Raw genomic sequence first — 21,274 nt, forward strand, 5'->3', positions numbered from 1 at the left:
CCTAATGCAATTTAACTTGTATTTTAATATTTTACTTCCATTTTTATTTATTTATTAACTTATGGGTTAATTTGTTTTTCTAATAACTGATTTCCTCTTTCTATATTTCCCATTAACTTCTCTTACTTCTTTCGAATGAACACCTTATTCTTTGGAAGCTTAAATTTCAAGCCCTTTTGTGGGCTTGTTCCTTATGAATAGGGTTCATCTTCTGAATAATAATAATAATAATAATAATAATAATAATAATAATAATAATAATAATAATAATATCCCGCACCCCACTACAAAAATAACTTTTCATTTTAACAAGTTTGGAACGTGAATTGAACTTTGGTTATTTCCTCAGATTTGTAATTCATAAATCACAAAGATTTAAATCACAACTACCAACAATTATACCTACATTCTACGAGCATCCCTTTTTCTACAAGATTCATGGAAAGAGGATAGTTACCATCCTCATCCAAGCTGAATAAACAAAGAGCACTTCTAGCAACCAAGGTAATTCCATTTAAATGAATGCGGTTTATCACTAATGAAGCAATCCTTTGTCAAACGTAAATGTTTCAGGACCCATATGACAAAGAATAGTCTCCCTCGCCCAGGAAACAATGTTTATTTATTCAGTCATGTAATGGAACGTACCATAATAGCATGTCGCACTGGAAACAACACTCACTTGTAATTGCCCAGCCATGATGAATGTATCAAAATGCATCCAATATTAAAAAAAAAAATAACAAATATTTGTGGGCTGCATTTAACGAACAAAACGATCATTATCGTATATCAAAAAGAATTGCATTTTTAATATTTACAAAAGTTGCTGATTTATGGCTGAAATAAAAACGAAAATTTACCAGTTTTATGGCAAAAGTTAACAACTATTGCAAACTTGAAATATATAATTTTCTATGGCGCTCTGACATGGACAGTAATCACCAACTCAAATCATTCTCTCTCTCTCTCTCTCTCTCTTTACTACACTGACGAATGTTTTAAATACTATGAATTTACATTATATACTTTAAACAATTTCCTAAGTAGCACGGCACTGTAAACATACATACATATATATATATATATATATATATATATATATATATATATATATATATATATATATATATATATATATATATATATATATATATATTCTGACGGAAAGCCGTTGTTTTTTCTCTAGTACCAGAAAATTAACGGATGGTTAACATCTAATACAAAACCTTCACTAGAACGACTTATTCAAAACTGACGAAGAGGTCCAGTGCTTCAAACCATGACGAATTTTCATTCCAATATTCCAGCAGCAGCTGAGAATACTTTTCTGGAAAAGTATATCATAATATACCATACGTCTCTCTCTCTCTCTCATTATTCTCTCTCTCTCTCTAAACTCTCTCATTATACGTGCGCTGAATTATACTTTAATAAAAAGATTTATATTCCCTTATTCTATTTCATATTGTCTCCAGTATAATAAATAAAGCATTTTCTTTAAAATTTCAATTTTTTCTTGTTTATCCCAATGCCAGAGCTCTACGATTTAGTTTCCTTTGATCAAATTCAAATTTAAAACAGCTGACAAACAGAAGTATTTATACCACAGTAAAAGAAAGAAAAAATTAATTTGTAAACAATGACAAAGACAAGTGTAGCTTTGTAATACATCACTGCATTACTCAACGCTGTTTCATACTGAGACCCGAACATCATTAAACAGTTAGGAAAATTATTAAAGAGATGTAGATTCATGTTTTAGTGAATTATCATTTTGCTTGAAAGATCAGTTTAGACTTTCTGGCCCTCTCCACCCTACGCTCTGGAAGTATGCAGTTTAATAGGTATTTTCTTGGCCAGTCTGTTGTTGTCATTATTATTATTATTATTATTATTATTATTATTATTATTATTATTATTATTATTATTATTATTATTATTATTCTACAGTTCGAAAACAGCCCTGCGTGGAAAATGAAACAGAGGTAAAGAACAGGCTATATAAAAGAAATAACAAAGAAAAACATACGAGACGAAATAATTAAAACTCGTAAACCCGACCAACAAAAATGTTTACGCAATCAGAGAAGCGAAAATTTTTCGAAAATATTCGAAAATAAACATTTTTACCTTGGCGTAAAAATGCAATTCTTTAAATCAGGAAAAAAATTGTGTTAAAATTTTTTTCAGTGTCAGAGAAATTAAGAGCTGAAAGTGAACCCATCTGACCAAAAAATATAATCATATAAATAAAAAACAAGAATTATTAAGACTCAGACAACAGGTTTTGCCTACCGCACACCTCTGACAAGGCTAGACGATGACAATCATGTTACAACCCATCCAAACCTAAACTAACCTAACCTAACCTGACCTAAGCTATGGCGCCAAATCCTACCAAGGACGCATTTGGTGTCAGGGTAGGCTCTGGGCCGTAATGTGCGTCTCGCTCAATTCACTGTAACACCGAATCCTGACCCGATCAGGACCCTTCTCCAACAAAAGTTACTTTACTATTTCCCCCCAAATCTAACTACTTATTGCCTGAAACGAGACCAACCTTTGGCGAAATATTCTTAAGCATCCACACTACTGTTTTTACGAGTCTTCTAGAATTCAGAGGTATAAACAAAGAACATTCCGAAAATCTGAGGTAAAAACACAGCACATTCCGAAAGTCAAAGGTAAAACAAAGCACATGCTGAAAGTCTGAGGTAAAAACACAGCACATTCTGAAAGTCTGAGGTAAAAACAGAGCACATTCTGAAAGTGAGCGGTTAAACCAACGCACATTCTTAAAGTCAGAGGTAAAAATAGAGCACATTCTGAAAGTCAAGAGGTAAAAATAAAGCATATTCTGAAAGTCAGAGGTAAAACCAAAGCACATTCTGAAAGTCAGAGGTAAAAACAAAGCACATTCTGAAAGTCTGGGGTAAAACCAAAGCACATTCTGAAAGTCACAGATAAAAACAAAGCTCATTCTGAAAGTCAGAGGTAAAAACAAAGCTCATTCTGAAAGTCAGAGGTAAAAACAAAGCCCATTCTGGAAGTCACATGTAAAAACAAAGCTCATTCTAAAAGTCAGAGGTAAAAACAAAGCACATTCTAAAATTCAGATGTAAAAACAACTCATTCTGAAAGTCAAAGGTAAAAACAAAGCTCATTCTGAAAGTCAGAGGTAAAAACAAAGCTCATTCTGAGAGTCAGAGGTAAAAACAAAGCTCATTCTGGAAGTCAGAGGTAAAAACAAAGCTCATTCTAAAAGTCAGAGGTAAAAACAAAGCACATTCTAAAATTCAGATGTAAAAACAACTCATTCTGAAAGTCAGAGGTAAAAACAAAGCTCATTCTGAAAGTTAGAGGTAAAAACAAAGCTCATTCTGAAAGTCAGATGTAAAAACAAAGCTCATTCTAAAGGTCAGAGGTAAAAACAAAGCACATTCTAAAATTTACAGATGACGACAAAACAAAGTATTTGAGGTTCATTTCACACTTAATACCATAAGCACCATCTCAGATTTTTTTAAAGAATGACCTGGACATTTTCTGCTGTCATATAGATTTATTTTACTGCAATGTACAAAAATGTTACTAATTAACTACTTCAAATAGCAAATTACTTTGTTCTGGAGAAGCGGTTTCAAGAAGATATTCACCACACTATTGAGCTTCTATCCTCAATCTTTCACCCGTGTTCCCCTATATATAATAGTCTACTTCCCATAAAAGTTTCAAAACCAATAATAAAACCTAATAATATTAATAATCTAATAATAATAATAATAATAATAATTCCAACTAGTAAAGAAGATTAAACTTAATCACAAAAGTAGGAAATTAGGCTTCAAGACAAACATTTGTTTGACGGATCCAAACAAAGTTTCCAGGCTGAATGAAACCATCCCATTTGGTTGATAGATTATTATTATTATTATTATTATTATTATTATTATTATTATTATTATTATTATTCAGCAGATGAACCCCATTCAAATGGAACAAGCCCAACAAAGGCCAGTGACTTGAAATGCAAGCTTTTAAAGGACGTGGGGTTCATTTGAAAGAAGTAACATAAGGTAATAGGAAATACAGAAGAAGTAACAGAAGGGTAAGAAAAAATGCATAAAAAAGTAACAAAGTAATAGAAAATACAGAAGTAACAGAAGGTAACAGCAAATAAATAAGAAGTAACAGAAGATAATAGAAAATGCAGAAGAAGCAAGAGAAGGTAACAGAAAATATAGAAGTAACAAAAGGTAATAGAAAATACATAAGAAGTAACAGAAGGTAATAGAAAATGCAGAAGAAGAAACAGAAGGTACTAGAAAATACAGTAGAAGTAACAAGAGGTAATAGAAAACACAGAAGAAGCACAGAAGATACTAGAAAATACAGAAGAAGTAACAGAAGGTAACAGAAAATGCAGAAGCAACAGGTTATAGAAAACACAGAAGTAGTAACAGAAGGCAATAGCAAATACAGAAGAAGTAAAAGAAGTAATATAAAAAAAAGAAGTAACAGAAGGTAATAGAAAATACAGAAGTAACAAGTACTATAAATACAGAAGTTACTGAAGGTAATAGAAAATACAGAAGTAACAAAAGGTTAATATAAAATACAGAAGAAGCAACAGAAGGTAATAGAAAATACAGAAGTTACAAAAGGTAATAGAAAATACAGAAGAAGCAACAGAAGATAATAAAAAATACAGAACTAACAGAAGGTAATATAAAATGCAGAAGCAACAGAAGGTTATAGAAAATACAGAAGAAGTAACAGAAGGCAACAGCAAATACAAAAGAAGCAACAGAAGGTTATAGAAAATAGAGAAGTACTGTAGTAACAGAGGGCAATAGCAAATACAAAAGAAGCAACAGAGGGTTATAGAAAATGCAGAAGTAGTAACAGAAGGCAAAAGCAAGTGCAGAAGAAGTAACAGAAGTAATATCAAATACAGAAGTAACAGAAGGTAATAGAAAATACAGAAGTAACAAGTAATATAAAATACAGAAGTTACAGAAGGTAACAGAAAATACAAAGTAGTAACAAAAGGTAATAGAAAATACAGAAGAAGCAACAGAAGGTTATAGAAAATACAGAAGAAGTAACAAAAGGTAATAGAAAATACAGAAGAAGCAACAGAACGTAATAGAAAATACAGAAGTAACAGAAGGTAATAGAAAATGCAAAAGCAACAGAAGGTAACAGAAAATACAGAAGTAGTAACAGAAGGCAACAGCAAATACAGAAGTAACAGAAGGTAACAGAAAATACAGAAATAACAATATAAAATACAGGAGTTACAGAAGGCAATAGAAAATACAGAAGTAGTCACAGAAGGTAATAGAAAATACATAAGTATTACCAGAAGGTAACAGAAAATACATAAGAAGTAACAGAAGGGTAATATCAAAAGCAGAAAGAAGTAACAGAAGGTAATATAATACAAGAGAAGCAAAAGAAGGTAATATAAAGTACATAAGTGACAGATGGTAATGGAAAATACAGAAAGACAAGACCAGTTATGTGAAAGCAAAAAATGAATAAACAAATTATTAAATAAATAAACAACTACATAAACAGATACAACAAACGGTCTCCAGGCTGAATGAAATCATCCTATTACTCACGCTTCCCATACACACCACCAGTACTGTGCCTCCGCCCCGTGACCCACAATCAAACAGGTGGCAAATATTGACGTATTGCCTAAATTCAACAAAACCCGTCGGTGGCTTTTCATCCACGCCGCCACGCCATCATTTTCAACAAATTTCGTATATGAAATGGCCCACAAAAATGTTATACAAACTAAACTGGATTTGGAGGTCGTTTTTTATATGGTTTTCTTATCAAATGCATTTCTGAAAATGATATACAGAATCTCTGTTCTACGGAACAGAACATTTTGTTACAAAATCAACTAAATTTGGACTACAGAATCTTACAGCATTAAGCCCGTCCGAAGCAAATTTCAGTTCTTACATTTTAAGTTATAAATGTGTTAGACCACTTTATAAACGCAAGAAGTGTTTTCTTCTTTTATTCCTTATGGGTTAGACTACTTTTTGGAGGCTATAAATGAGTTTTCTCTTTTTCCTTATAAGTTAGACTGCTTTTGGAAAATAAAGTTTTTTCTTTTTCCCCTTTAGGTTAGACTACTTTTTGGAGGCTATAAATATTTTCTTTTATTTCTTATGTGTTAGACTACTTTTGGAGGCTAGAAATTTTTTGTTTTCTTATGAATTAGACTACTTTTGGAAACTAGACGTGTGTTTTTTCTTATTCCTTATGGATTAAAATAATATAAAAAAAATGCCAATTATCTGAGTAGCCAATTGTCTGGAAAGCCATTCCATGGAATCAGCTTTTTAGTCATTTTAAATGAGTTTGGAACACTATCAAACCATTTAAATATCAAAAATGCCAATATCTGAAAGGTTTCCAAATCAATAATATAAAAAACTTGAAGATATCTCATCAAAAACAAGTAAAAAATGCGGCGAAGTTTCTTCGGCGCAATCAAGTTTTCTGAGCAGCGTATAATGCTGTATGAAACTCTCACCTACTGTCCATGAAACCCTTAGCCATGGTCCATGAAACTTTCAGCCAAGGCCCGGTGGTGGCCTGTCCTACAGTGCTGCCAGACCCACGATCATGGATAACTTTAATCTTAAATAAAATAAAAAATACTGAGGCTAGAGGGCTGCAATCTGGTATGTTTGATGATTGGAGGGTGGATGGCCAACATACCAATTTGCAGCCCTCTAGCCTCAGTAGTTTTTTAAGATCTGAGGACAGACAGATAGCCATCTCAATAGTTTTCTCTTACAGAAAACTAAAAATAAATACCACTTAGATAACGATTCAATACGATTTACTCGAATGGATGTACTGTACAAGATTAAGAAATAAAATTCTATATAAAGTAATGTTTAGTTACACATAACCCTTGACATTTCGACATCTTATTTCTCAAAATGTGTTCAACAGCGTAATCCTCCGTCAGAATGCTCTGAAAGACAGTATTATATCCGGCAACTGAACTAGCTTCAATGACAATTATAATTTTAGTATTAATCCAACCCACGCGCACTTGATGTTCTATACTTCCATTCAACAGATGAAAATTAGAATCTAGTGGCTTCCTACAAATTATTCGACACAGTATGACCTACATTCCAAAGAGTGGAGAATTACTGTAAAGGAAATATTACTCAGATGTTATTCATTTTCTCAGTAAAATCAACAAATGAAAGTTAGAATTAGTAGCTTTCGGCTTATTATACGACAAAGTGTGATCCAAGTTCCAAAGAGGCGAGAATTTTATAAAGAAAATGTTACTCAGATGTTATTCATTCTCTCAGTAAAATCAAAGAACACTTTAAAATATGAAATTCATCGTATTTTGTTCTACTTTCTATAAAAACGACAAATGTCAAAGGGACAGGTTTTTTACGACCTAAATTAAGCTGTAATATTTTTTATGTCTTCCGACAGGCATTTCTACATTTAATACGTCTTTTAAAAGTTATTTTCTTTTCATTCTTTTCAGAAAAACGGAAGCCAAGGCTAAATATTTACCCAGCGAAATCTCTATACATTTAATCGCAATGACTGTTATCTGTGGGGAGTAAGGACTTTTTCCGCGCTCAAAGGACAATAAAATCAAGATAGGAAAGCCCCCTTGAAACCACAAACATTCAGGCCCTACCAACGCCATCTTTTGGCGCTCTGACAAAATACTGCAATTAAAAGTTCACACATCAGGGGTCAGACTTTCCTGATCTCGACGAGTTCGTCTTTGTCTAAGCCAGACAGAACGCAGACTGAAGTATTAGAGGTCGACAAGAGAAATTATTTTACCTCATAACAGTCCAGAGAAAGCCATTAAGAGAACAAGCACTTGAGAAAGGAGCCAAGCTTAGGCTCTTGGAGGACACAACTTATTTTACCTTTTATTGAATCCCACCAAGGATGGAAAAGGAAGTCAAGAAGGCACTTTCAACATCAGACACAGGATGGTTACAAAAATTCGTCAGGCCAATACGAATGAATGTTACATAGCTAAGATACAAATAGCCTCGAAAGATACAAAATCTACTATTAGACTGGAAGCAAATTTGTTTACTTCGATACTATGGATCACAAGACAAGCTTGATATCATTTGAAAAACGAAAAACAGAAGAATTTGGTATCCTGGGCGTTATCTTAATAAAAACGCACAGAAGAGCCGAGGTTGGGGGGGGGGGATGAGAAAAATTAGTAGAAATCGACTTACCTGTAAGTGGAGAAGTCCCAGTTTCGAAAAAAGATGATTTGATGGCAAGCTGATTCACCCTGAAAAGCAGACAGAGTAGTATGAAAGTCATCACTCAAGAGAAACAAGAGAATAGAGGAGAAATATTAGTCAAATATGTTTTCATTCTTTAAAGTTAGTCAGTGAGTGTTAACTGTGCTACAAAAAAAAGTCCTTGTTTTCACTTTTGAAATTCATCAACGCAGTTTCTAATTTTCTATTAGGCTACAGGTCCTTATGGCTAAGTTTAATTTCTTTACAGAAGACGATTATTACTTAATAAACCCTTTGACATTTATTTTTCGTAATCCTTTCAATGAAGATGACATTACATAATCACAAAAAACTACTCAAATTAACTGAGGTTATTACAGTAAGTACTATCACAGAAAATACAGAAAAGGACTGACAACCAGGCACAGATCTCAATTTACTAAAATTACTTCTAATTACTTACAATTCCAAGTTTCACTTAAAAACGAAATATTCCATTACAGCTCTCCACGATTATGTGATGTTACTGATCAAAACCAAACTATTATAAACTGTTCCCTAACGAACTGATACTTCTATTACCACAAATTAATCTCAGGAATGTCAAGATTTCATCATGAAATTATGTAACTGATATTCAATTACAAATTCTGATTACTCACTTGTGGAAAATCCCAAAGTAATCCTTTGTTTGGAAGACTTACGTGCTAGACATGACTTATAAATGCCTTCATTGCTTATTGACCATAAAACTCATCAATGCCTTCATTATTTATTGCCCATAAAACTCATCAATGCCTTCATTGTTTATTGACCATAAAACTCATCAATGCCTTCATTTTTTATTGACCATAAAACTCATCACCATAAAACTCATCAATGCCTTCATTGTTAATCACCATAAAACTCATCAATGCCTTCATTGTTTATTGACCATGAAACTCATAAATGCCTTCATTGTTTATTGGCCATAAAACTCATCACCACAAAACTCATCAATGCCTTCATTGTTTATTGACCATAAAAATATCTGTATGACAGGGTATTCCGGAAACTGCCATGTGTATATCTATACATATGACTGCTTCCGGTATGAAATTATACAAGCCAACTGCATGAGGACTTAACATTACGTAATCAAATCTTTACAAGAACGAAGTATTGTTGCTCATGGTTGTACAATATCAGTGACCAGAGATACTTCTCCCAGAATTACTGGGAGCCATTCACTCAGTATAATATTTCATTAAATAGTTAAATTTATACCTCTCCGAAAATCTAATCCTTTGGTATTATTTGCGAAAAAATGTACACAACTATTTGCATAACAGCGATAGTATACAAGCAAACAAAAACAAGGAAATTACCTCCAAGATAGTGATTAATAACTCAGTCAGCCGATGACCAACTTCAAGCACTGAGCTACTGGTTGTGAAGGAGTATATTACACAGCTATGAATTTTACCAATACGAAAGAACTACTACCGTTCATATAAACAGTGTTAATACAAATAATTCATATGAGTCCAAAGGAATCTAGCATACAATAACCAACATTATAAAATCAAAATGATCTTTATTGAAATTAAATAGTCATTGTTAATTTTTCCTGAAGTGTTATCAAGTAAAAAGTAATTGCTCTAAAATTCAGGAGACTGATATACAAATGCACATCAAAATAATGCCATCAGAGAGAGAGAGAGAGAGAGAGAGAGAGAGAGAGAGAGAGAGAGAGAGAGAGAGAGAGAGAGAGAGAGAAATACATATCAAAATAATGCCATCAAAGAGAGAGAGAGAGAGAGAGATACACATCAATCTTGGGCGAATACACCAAACAAGCGTCATCGAGGCTATTAAGCCTTTAGAGGGAGGGGGGAGGGGGGAATATCGCCCCACAATTCCAATATGGCCGGAGCTCGATGGTGTTTTCAAAAGCCACTTTATCCCTGACGCGCCCAAAAGGCCCCATCAATAACCGATGTGATCCATTGATTTTTCAGCAAAAAAAAAAAAAAAAAAAAAAAAAAAAAAAAAAAAAAAAAAAAAGCCAGTATACATTTGTTCCCTGTCACTTTTATTCTGGGGCATCGCTTCCCCGAAAATCGTGTCCGGAAGACATTTTGGGGGAATTTGATGCGGAATATCAGTGGGGTTTTCTCTCCCTTTACTTTCCTCCCTTTATTTTTCAGAGTCTGACAAAAGGGTGTCCATACATGACACGGGTGATTGATGGCTGATTGTTATTGTTTCCTAGAACCCTTTCACATGTTAAATGGGTTTTCTTGCAAAGGCATGGCCCTTGTAGGTGTGGGATATGCACGCTGTACACACATACGTACATACATACAAATACATACACACACGTACCTATACGCATATACATATGGAACTCTCTATCTATCTGTCTATATATATGTGTGTGTGTGTATGTAAGGTGTAAGTATGTATGTATGTATGTATTTTGTATGTGCATATATATGCATACATATAATATATATATATATATATATATATATATATATATATATATATATATATATATATATATATATAATAATATGTAGATATAATATATATATATATATATATATATATATATATATATATATATATATATATATTCTTCCAACGGTAATGCAGCTTACGAGGCAGCAACATAACTTATGTGATTGCAAGGACCTAGAGAAAAAGCGGCTCCCGTTACTTAAGGCACATTCCCCTGCCTAGGGATAAGATACATTAGTGTTTCAAGGCGATTGCACTTCCTGCTATTACTACCTACCGCAGCAGTCAATCTTAAGAATGTGACTGAACTTGTGTACTTTAAGCATGCCAAACACGCGGCCCTTTGCAAGCACACCTGCGGCCCGCACGAAGGATACTGTAATTCGGTCTGTTAACGGCTAAAATTGCAGTTTTAGTTTTCTGTAAAAGAAAACTATTGTGCCGGCTTTGTCTGTCCATCCGCACATTTTCTATCCGCCCTCAGATCTTATAAACTGCTGAGGCTAGAGGGCTGCAGATGGGTATGCTGATCATCCGCCCTCCAATCACCAGACATACCAAACTGCAACCCTCTAGCCTCAGTAGTTTTTATTTTATTTAAGGTTAAAGTTAGCCATGATCGTGCGTCTGACAACGATACAGAAGAGGCCACCACCGGGCCATGGTTAAAGTTTCATGGGCCGCGGCTCATACAGCATTATACCGAGACCACCTAAAGATAGATCTGTTTTCAGTGGCCTTTATTATACGCTGTAACGGTTGTACAGAAAACTGGATTGCGCCAAAGAAACTTCGGCTCATTTTTTACTCGTTTATAAGTTAAACTGGACAAACGTGCGTCGTTCACAGAAAAGCGGCATGCTCGTCTTTATTCAGAATGTTTTTTACACTTGGAAACAGTCTATCACCTTTTAATCGATTTAAGTACACAAAATATTCTGCAATAATTTTGTTATTAAATGACTTCAATTAGTTGTCGTGTGTGGCCCTCATGACAACATGAATGTGACCCATGTGGCCCTCGGGGGACCCCCAAGTTTGACATGCCTGGTATACTTTCATGAACTAACTAATATTGTCCGTAAAAAAGAACCTCCGCCCTATCCAGGACTCTTGTAACATTCCCCACAAAAACCAGAAGACGAAACACTTTAGCTAAGTTATATCACAAGCAGAGATACATTCTGTATTTTCTCTCTAAGAAATAATAAAGGGATAAGAGATGGAATCTGCAGCTATATCCAATGTAATCTGAACCTCACACACCCAGAAGGAATTAGAAGTCAATATTGTAAAGTTATATGCAAGCAAATTTGTGACTCTTTCGGGTGTTGAAGTGAATCGTTAAAAAGAATTGGATTTTAAAACACTTGGTGTGTTTTTCATTTTTTATAAAAAACAAATCTTGCTTTAAGGTTATATTGTTGGATTTGGAGAACTACATTTTCATGTATAGGGAAATTGTAATTTCATGTATATAAAGAGAATTACAATTTCAAATATATAAAGTGTTATTGTATGTATATAATGAGAATTATAATTTCATGTAGCCTATATAAGAAGAATCACAATAGCATGTACATAAATTCAATTCCATTTTAATAAAATTTCAAAAAACTTACCCGTCCCCACTGAGATCTAAGTTTTTCTATCAAAGACAAAATGATAAGATGCAATTTAACCTTCTACTCAAACCCCTCACAAAGCTTTCATTACTTGTACAGGGAAACGGCTTGAGAGGAAAGTCTTCCTTTATAAACACAAAGAGGCATCATTAGCAGTACCTTGAGCACGCTTATATAAGTTGAACCAGTTCATGGGCTTATTTCCTTAAAACGTTGCTATTAAGTTACTCAAGTTCCACCCTCCTTTCTTCAAATATATCAATTACCCAGCGGTTTCACTATTCTCTCCATATGATCATCCTTCTTGATGTACCCTAATGAGTATTTTAACATTTACTAAGCTAATGACCACATATTTCTCTCTCTCTCTCACTCTATGAATATATATATATATATATATATATATATATATATATATATATATATATATATATATATATATATATATATATATACAGTATATAGATATACATATATACATATATATACACATACATACATATATATATGTATATGTATATATATATATATATATATATATATATATATATATATATATATATATATATATATATATATATATATATATATGTGTGTGTGTGTATGTATGTATATATGACCTCATTGAAACTGGATGGTATCTAGCGGAGTAACTTTTATTGAATAGATACCATCCCGTTATAAATATATAAAATATAATATATGTATATATATATATATATTTATATTTATGTATGTATGTATGCATATATGTGTAGGTCAGATAGCTATATACCACTCTCGCTTAAAAGCAGCGCACTGTAATAAGTGGGCCATTTAGAACAAACACATATATAAATGGAAAATATTAGGCTAAAAATCAGAGGAAAATATTAGGCTAAAAAATCAGAATGTCCCGATTCCATTCCACTGCACCCATTAAAATAAATTACGATGCATTAGAGAATACAAAAAAAAAGGAATAGAAGGATCTCAGCGTATCCATTAGCATAACCTCAGAATGTCAAAATATGAAAAATTGAATACGAATGTGAAATATGAAAAACATGATGAAAAGGAATCCTGCATGCATCTTGCCCTCGCAAAAAGGTCATACGAAAATATACGAAGGATTCGGATATCCTTCCCGGTTACCGATGTAGCTCAAGGATCAGCTAGACATTCCGTAAGGCCATTGTGAAGGACTGAATGTATACATATCTCCAAAGCTCTGTAGCCCGGGGCTGCCAGATCTCTTGAAATTGAAGCTTCCACGAAACGCTGACGTTTCTGAAAGCGAGACATTTTCCTGCGCACATCTGCTTGCAATGTCCGTTGCACGGAGGTTTTAGGTGTGTAAATAATAATAATAATAACTGTGATGATGATGATGATGATGATGATAATAATAATAGCCTAGTAATAATATTTAATACTAATATTACAACTAAAAATTATATTAATAAAAATAACGGTTATAATCAATTAAATTTATATGCAATATCAATTCAAGGGTCAATATTACCCTGAAGAGGAGTAGTGAACTACTACTACTACTACTACTACTACTACTAATAATAATAATAATAATAATAATAATAACTGAAACTTTGTGACTATTATGAATAATAAAATCTATTGAAGTGGAGGAGAGAGAGAGAGAGAGAGAGAGAGAGAGAGAGAGAGAGAGAGAGAGAGAGAGAGAGAGAGAGAGAGAGATTCAACTTATTTTATTCCCATAAGCCCAATAAGATAACACTTCGACAGCAACAAATGGGTGGAGAGAGAGAGAGAGTTTCAACATATTTTCTTACTACTACAAGCTTTAAAAGGTACCACATCGACAGCAATAAATGGAGAGAGAGAGAGAGAGAGAGAGAGAGAGAGAGAGAGAGAGAGAGAGAGAGAGAGAGAGAGAGAGAGAGAGAGAGTTTTAACTTATATTTCCCCACCCATAAGCCCTCCTCTCAGAGCATCAGAAAACTTGGCGACCTCGTTAATAAACTTGTATTAATTACCATTCGATTAGTTTCTGTACTAACTCTAGAAAAATGGCCGCAAGTTACTGACAGCTCAATTTACCTACAAAATTTTTCAAATGAGAAGTTTAATTGCAAAACGAAACGAATCCGATATTCTCTCTGTAAATATAATCTGTTCGGATAACCAGGGCGATCTCTGAGAGTTTTAAACACAAGAAAGTTTAGAATTAGAATTGAATACAAGATTCAGGCCAAAGGCCAAGCGCTGGGACCTATGAGGTCATTCAGCACTGAAAGGGAAATTGAGAGAAAAGGAGGTTTGAAAGGTGTAACAGGAGGAAAACCTTGCAGTCGCACTATGAAATAATTGTTAGGAGCGGGTTAAGAAAAGTCGGATGGAAAAAGAGAATGTGAATGGACGTACAGTACAAGGAATGACAGGGGTTGCAGCTAGGGGCAGAAGGGACATTGCAAAGAACCTTGAGTAATGTCTACAGTGCACCGCGTGAGGTGCACTGATGGCACTACCATGCTGAGGGAAATACAAGAAGGCGACAGGTCGTGATGACTCGTTCCCCAAGATGTACGTCAGGTTAAATCCAAGCCTTCATGCTTGGAATAGCTAGAATAACATTTTTTTAAAGATAAAATAAAAAATGAACAACTTTTCCGCAAAATAAGGCGCTCGCTACTATTACATCAAACTAGACTGCAATCCTTTCATCCATGTATGGGGAGTTGCGATGACAAGGTAAGCACGACAAACAAACTAACAGACGCTACTTCTTTCAAATGAAGCTTGAATTTCGAGTCAATGGCCCCCCTGTGGGCTTGCCCTATACGAATAGGGCTTATGTTCTGAATATAATAATAATAATAATAATAATAATAATAATAATAATAATAATAATAATAATAACGGATGCTGGGTACCATCTCAAGAAAGGGGGCAACAGAATTAACCATCTGCTGTTCATGGACGACATCAAGCTGCATGGTAAGAGCACCACGGAAATAGATACCTTAATCCAGACTGTAAGGATTGCATCTGGGGACATCAGGCGTCAACAGTGAAGACGAGTGGCTAAGGAGTGCATGGGAAGAACGGCTGATAAAAGTAGACGAAGACCCAGAAATATACAGAGACAGGACAATGAAAAACAGAACAGAGGAATGGCACAACATACTAATGCACAGACAGTACATGACACAGACTAAAGAACTGGCCAGCAACAAAACATGACAATGGCTACAGAGGGGAGAACTCTGGAAGGAAACAGAAGGAATGCTAACAGCGGCACAAGATCAGCCCCTAAGAAACAGATATGTCCAAAGAACAATAGATGGAAATAACATCTCACTCATATGAAGGAAGTGCAATATGAAAGACGAGACCATAAACCACATAGCAAGAGAATGTCCGGCGCTTGCACACAACAGTACAAAAAGAGGCATGATTCAGTAGCAAAAGCCCTCCACTGGAACCTGTGCAAGAAACACCAGCTAGCTTGCAGTAATAAGTGGTATGAACACCAACCTGAGGGAGTGATAGAAAACAATCAGGCAAAGAATTATGGTACCAGAACAGATACGGTGATACGTGCCAATAGAACAGACTTGACGCTGACTGACAAAATCAAGAAGAAAGTATCACCCACTGATGTCGCAATACCGTGGGACAAAAGGGTAGATGTGAAAGAAAGAGAACAAATTTATGAATATCAAGACCTGAAAATAGAAATAAGGATATGGGATATGCCAGTGGAAATTGTGCCCATAATCATAGGAACACTAGGCACGATCCCAAGATCCCTGAAAACGAACCTGGAAAAACTAGATGCCGAAGTAGCTCCAGGACTCATGCAGAAGAGTGTGCTATTACAAACAGCACACATAGCGAGAAAAGTGATGGACTCCTAAGGAGGCAGGATGCAACCCGGAACCCCTCACACTAGAAATACCACCCAGCCGAACAGGATGACTGAGAGACCAAATAATAATAATAATAATAATAATAATAATAATAATAATAATAATAATAATAATAATAATAATAATAATAATAATAATAATAATAATAATAATTTTCTAATAAAAATTTACAACTATAGTAAATTATACTTACTATACAATTGTGGATTTTTAGAACACAATTATTTTTCATGATATTGTGAATTTCTTACCAATAATAATAATAATAATAATAATAATAATAATAATAATAATAATAATAAAGACCAACAGGCACACACACACACGCCCAGATAGACGAAGGGAAAAACAATGGAACCCTGGCCACCAATGGACTAATAATAATATGGCCACAGACTTTGATTTGGATACTGAAACTATGACTTCATTTCAATAACATTTCCAGACTCTTCTACGAGTGTGTCAGAAAAATAAGTTAGCCTACCTTGGAAAAATGTATGAATATTTTTCCGTAATAATTTTTTGAAGAGTATCTCTTCAAAAATTAAATATGATCAGTGTGATCATTTCCAAAAGAGAACACCATTTCAGCAAAAAAAAATGTAAGAATATTTTTCCCATATTTTTTTTTTAAAGAGTACGTCTCCAAAAATTAAATATGAGCAATGTAATCACTTCCAAAAGAGAATACCATTTCAGCAACACTAACAACAGAGAAACTTAGGTAGTGACAGCCCGCCACTCCTGTTAAAGTTATTTAGCACCTATCGAAGTAACAGAATTAATGGTCAGGAAACTAAAAGATAAACCACAAGTAGATATTTCTACAGCGAGACACATTCGTCTCCGAAAAACAATAGCGGAGAAAAAATAATAGTCTCGCTGCGTCGTAGAGAGTAATGCATTACAATGTAGAAGACGCTGGGGCGGGGGTCTTCACTCCATATACATAGCAGAACAAGAAAGATGCCCCTATTGTTAGTGGGTCGCAAATATACTGCCCTGACCCGAGTGGCTGGAAGATATACAGAGATATACTGAATCGGGAAGGACTGACCAAACAGTATCTCTGCGCAGTCTGTGTACAGAGTGGTAAGCCACCAACGGAATCGAGGTGTAAATAAATTATATTTCCAAATCTCATCAGTGATAAACTTTGTAAATTATTTATTTTATCCGTGAAAACCGAAAAAAGGCAGTTGCATAGATCAAATATCAGTGTTACAGAGATACTCTCCAGTTGTGCAAGGAATTTAAAACCCCTTCTGATGGCGTTTGTTGAATACGAGAATGCTCTGGACATTGTCTACAGAGCCCAATATTTTGGATGGTCTTATGTTACCATGGTATTCCTGCTAAATACGTAAAGCTAATTAAAATTATCCATAAATGAAGTAAATATAATGTTGATGAGGTCTTGTCAAGTACATTTCCTGTAAATAGTGGGGTGCTACAGGGGAATGTTATGTCATCTTTGCTGTTTACGCTCCGCGTGGCTTTTATTATGGAAAAGTGGTCAGAGATGGGAGAGAAGATTTAAACTGCAGTAACGATAGATTGTTGATTGAATATGTAACTGACAGCGTCAATTGAGTTTATGTGGGTATCAGAACAGTTGTAATACCCAGACCTGTCTGAAGGAGTAATATGAGAAAGAAGGCTGGATATGTTTATGCACATACACACACACACACAAACACCTCCGTACAATTTACCCAGGCCTACCAAAGAATACTGGTCAAAGCAATACCAAAATAATCCCGGAAACCCTCTTAACAACATATTATAAACGCGTGGGCATTGAACTCATCAAACAGACCTAAATATCCCTAGTCCATAAAGGAGTATCAGAAACTATTCATAACACTACCCAAAACATATGAATCACGAGCGTTTTCCAGCAAGAAGATGAGTTCCATTAGCAAAATGGCCCCATCACACTGACGAAATAATACGTAACTAATCTGCGGATCTCTCCATTGTACAAGGGAACTTAATCTAATTAAGGCTGTTATCTACGCTAATAATGACTAAGGGGGTGGAGGTGGGGTGGGATGAATTCAATGAGAAGGGAATGGGGGAGGGATGAATTTAATGACAAGGGGACGGGGAGGGGATGAATTCTGTGACAAAGGGTGTGGGGGATGGGATGATTTCAAAGACAAGGGGAAAGGATGAATTCAATGGCAATGGGGGTGGGGAGGGATTAATTTAATGACAGTGGGTGGTGGAGAGGGGGAATGAATTCAACGACAAGGGAGTGGGGGAGGTGGAGGGGGAGGGGGAGGGGAGGGATGACTTTAATGGCATTTTCCGACGTTCTGGACAATTAATTCATAGAAGGGTACTTGTTATTCCAGTGGTTGGGAGGTCTTCCCAGAGTGAGATGTCTTACTAATGTTAGTTGTGTATTTTCACAAACGTATATGTTTTATGTACAATACATAAAATGAATGAAAGTACAGATCAATATTACAATGTTTATTTTCGTTATGATTCATAACTCGCTTGCATTCGTACGAAACGAGGTCATGGATCTGAACCCCAAGCTTCCACAACATAGAAAGTAAAGAAAATTAGAAAAAACAAAGATGACATGATTAACTTATTCTTAAATATATACCAGTATGTATGTATGCTTCAGGAGAAGATTGGAAATAGGCTTGAATTGTTTATAAATGCCAACTGTTGTATATATGTACATATATTTTTATATATACACACACACACACACACACACACACACACACACATATATATATATATATATATATATATATATATATATATATATATATATATATATATATATATATATATATATATATATAAATATAAATATATAAATATATATAAATATATGTACATATATACAACAGTTGGCATTTATAAACAATTCAAGCCTATTTCCAATCTTCTCCTGAAGCACCACTCTACATCAAAAATACATATGGGTAAATATGTGTATGTATATATACATATATATATATATATATATATATATATATATATATATATATATATATATATATATATATATATATATGGTGTATCTCTGAAGTATATACAAATCAAATATATATACCTTTAATTAATGACAAACTTCGTAAAAGTAATTAAGGACTTTACAAATCACGATTTACACAAGGGAGAGATTCGTAAGCGGCGCAGACCGCACCATTAAAAAGTTTAACAAGCTAATCTAGCCCGCCTTGCTCGTAACTTAAAAAGATTCAGGCGATTTTAGTAAAACGAATTAAAACTAAGAAGGCCCTTGAAAAATCAAGCATCGCATTTCTCTTAAACGTAGACCATGGGGTTTTATGATACTTACATACATACATACGTATTATAAATATACACATATACATGCACACGCACATATATAATACATACATATATGTATGTATAAATAAAGACATAATCTACGAAGGAAAGGGAAACAATGGAGTGCTGCAAGACCTTTCTACTTATAGTCCTTTACTTAGCAGACTGAAGAAATATAAAAATAAATGATAGATGGGGATTACAAAGGAAAAAAATATATGCCTGGAAGCCAACACAATTGAAGAATTAGTCGGACTGCCAAAACAGGTTAAATATTTAAGGGTTTTGCAAAGGATTAGACTCAACCGTTCAGAAGCAGAGACAGGACAATTAAAAGTTTATACAAGGTGACTGACCATCAAAAAATGTTATAAAAGTACAATTCAATAACTCTCTTTTTTTATTTATTTATTTATTCTTTTTTGGTAGACAATAACAATTTTTGCATGAAGCACATTTTTATAAAAAAAAAAAAAGATTAACCATATTAATACAGAGAAAATATATAAGGTAACTAATTCGTAATTAAGTCAGTGATTTTATCTTTTAGGTCATTCTTGAACATTTTTCTAATACAGGGGTCCAAATAATACATGACAGGGCTAAGGTTAAAATTACAGCTGAAAGTAAGGATTCTGAAAGATTTCGTGAAGAGGAATCTTTCGATCTGGCAATCACTGAACTTTCAGTCCAATTTATCCGTGGGAATTTTCACTTAAATGAATGAATATAGCATTGGATGTTTACCCAGCTTTGACAGAATACTTATGTTGTTTAATACGTACATCTAAATCCTTGCTTGATTGACCAATATAAAAATGGGGGCAGTCCAAACAGGGAATTTTGTATATTATATATAGCCTATATGTTGTTGTTTTCTTTAGGGCTATTTTTTATTAACATTCCTTTTCGTGTGTTATTATAGGAAAAAACGAGGTTGACATTAAAAGACTTTAACAATGATTTTATTTTTTCAAAACCACTAAAATAAAGCAAGCTAAGAATGTTCTTAGGGTTTCTTCCTCCACGTTACTTTCACTATAAAACTCTTTGTGATCTTTATTATAACAAATATCTAGTATATGTGAAGGATAACATAAATCTGTCCCTATTTTTTCTATGTATTCGATTTCTTGATCCAAATACTGGGGACTGACAACGTGCAATGCTCGTAAACACATAAAAGAAAAAATTGATATTTTGATATAAAGGTGATGACCCGAATAAAAATGGACGTAAGTTAAGCTGTTGGTTGGTTTCCTATAAATAATGAATTTGCACTAATTCTAAAGTAAACTTACTGGATGGTACCTGGTTATTCAAATTAAAGAGTAAATCATTTACACCAATACCAGTAGTCGAAACAGCTAAAATCTCAGCAACATATCTACACCACTTTAAAGGAGTATAAATGATATTAGGTAATATCGTTTTTCAAAGAATTCCCTATACAAGTCTGAGAGGAGTGGGGATAAAGGGTTGCCCATTGCCATACCAAATATTTGTTGGTAAAATTCACTTACAATCACAAATGCACAGCCTAGTGAGTGAAATAATATGACCTACAGATAGAGGTAATGTACGTATGTATTTTCCACGCACATAATTACCCTCTAACAGACAAGGA

The 21,274-nt window shown here is 34.0% G+C and overlaps 1 long non-coding RNA gene across 2 annotated transcripts in view; it reads right to left on the bottom strand.

Moving 5' to 3' along the window:
- LOC136845294 (uncharacterized) overlaps positions 1-21,274 on the bottom strand; it is a 676,812-nt gene that overhangs the window by 575,957 nt on the left and 79,581 nt on the right. For both annotated transcript variants that reach the window (XR_010855135.1, XR_010855136.1), the window contains exon 3: positions 8,286-8,344. This is a non-coding gene — a long non-coding RNA (uncharacterized lncRNA). The remainder of the gene's footprint in view (positions 1-8,285; positions 8,345-21,274) is intronic.

Source organism: Macrobrachium rosenbergii, chromosome 13 (genome assembly GCF_040412425.1).
Source record: "Macrobrachium rosenbergii isolate ZJJX-2024 chromosome 13, ASM4041242v1, whole genome shotgun sequence".
NCBI lineage: Eukaryota > Metazoa > Arthropoda > Malacostraca > Decapoda > Palaemonidae > Macrobrachium > Macrobrachium rosenbergii.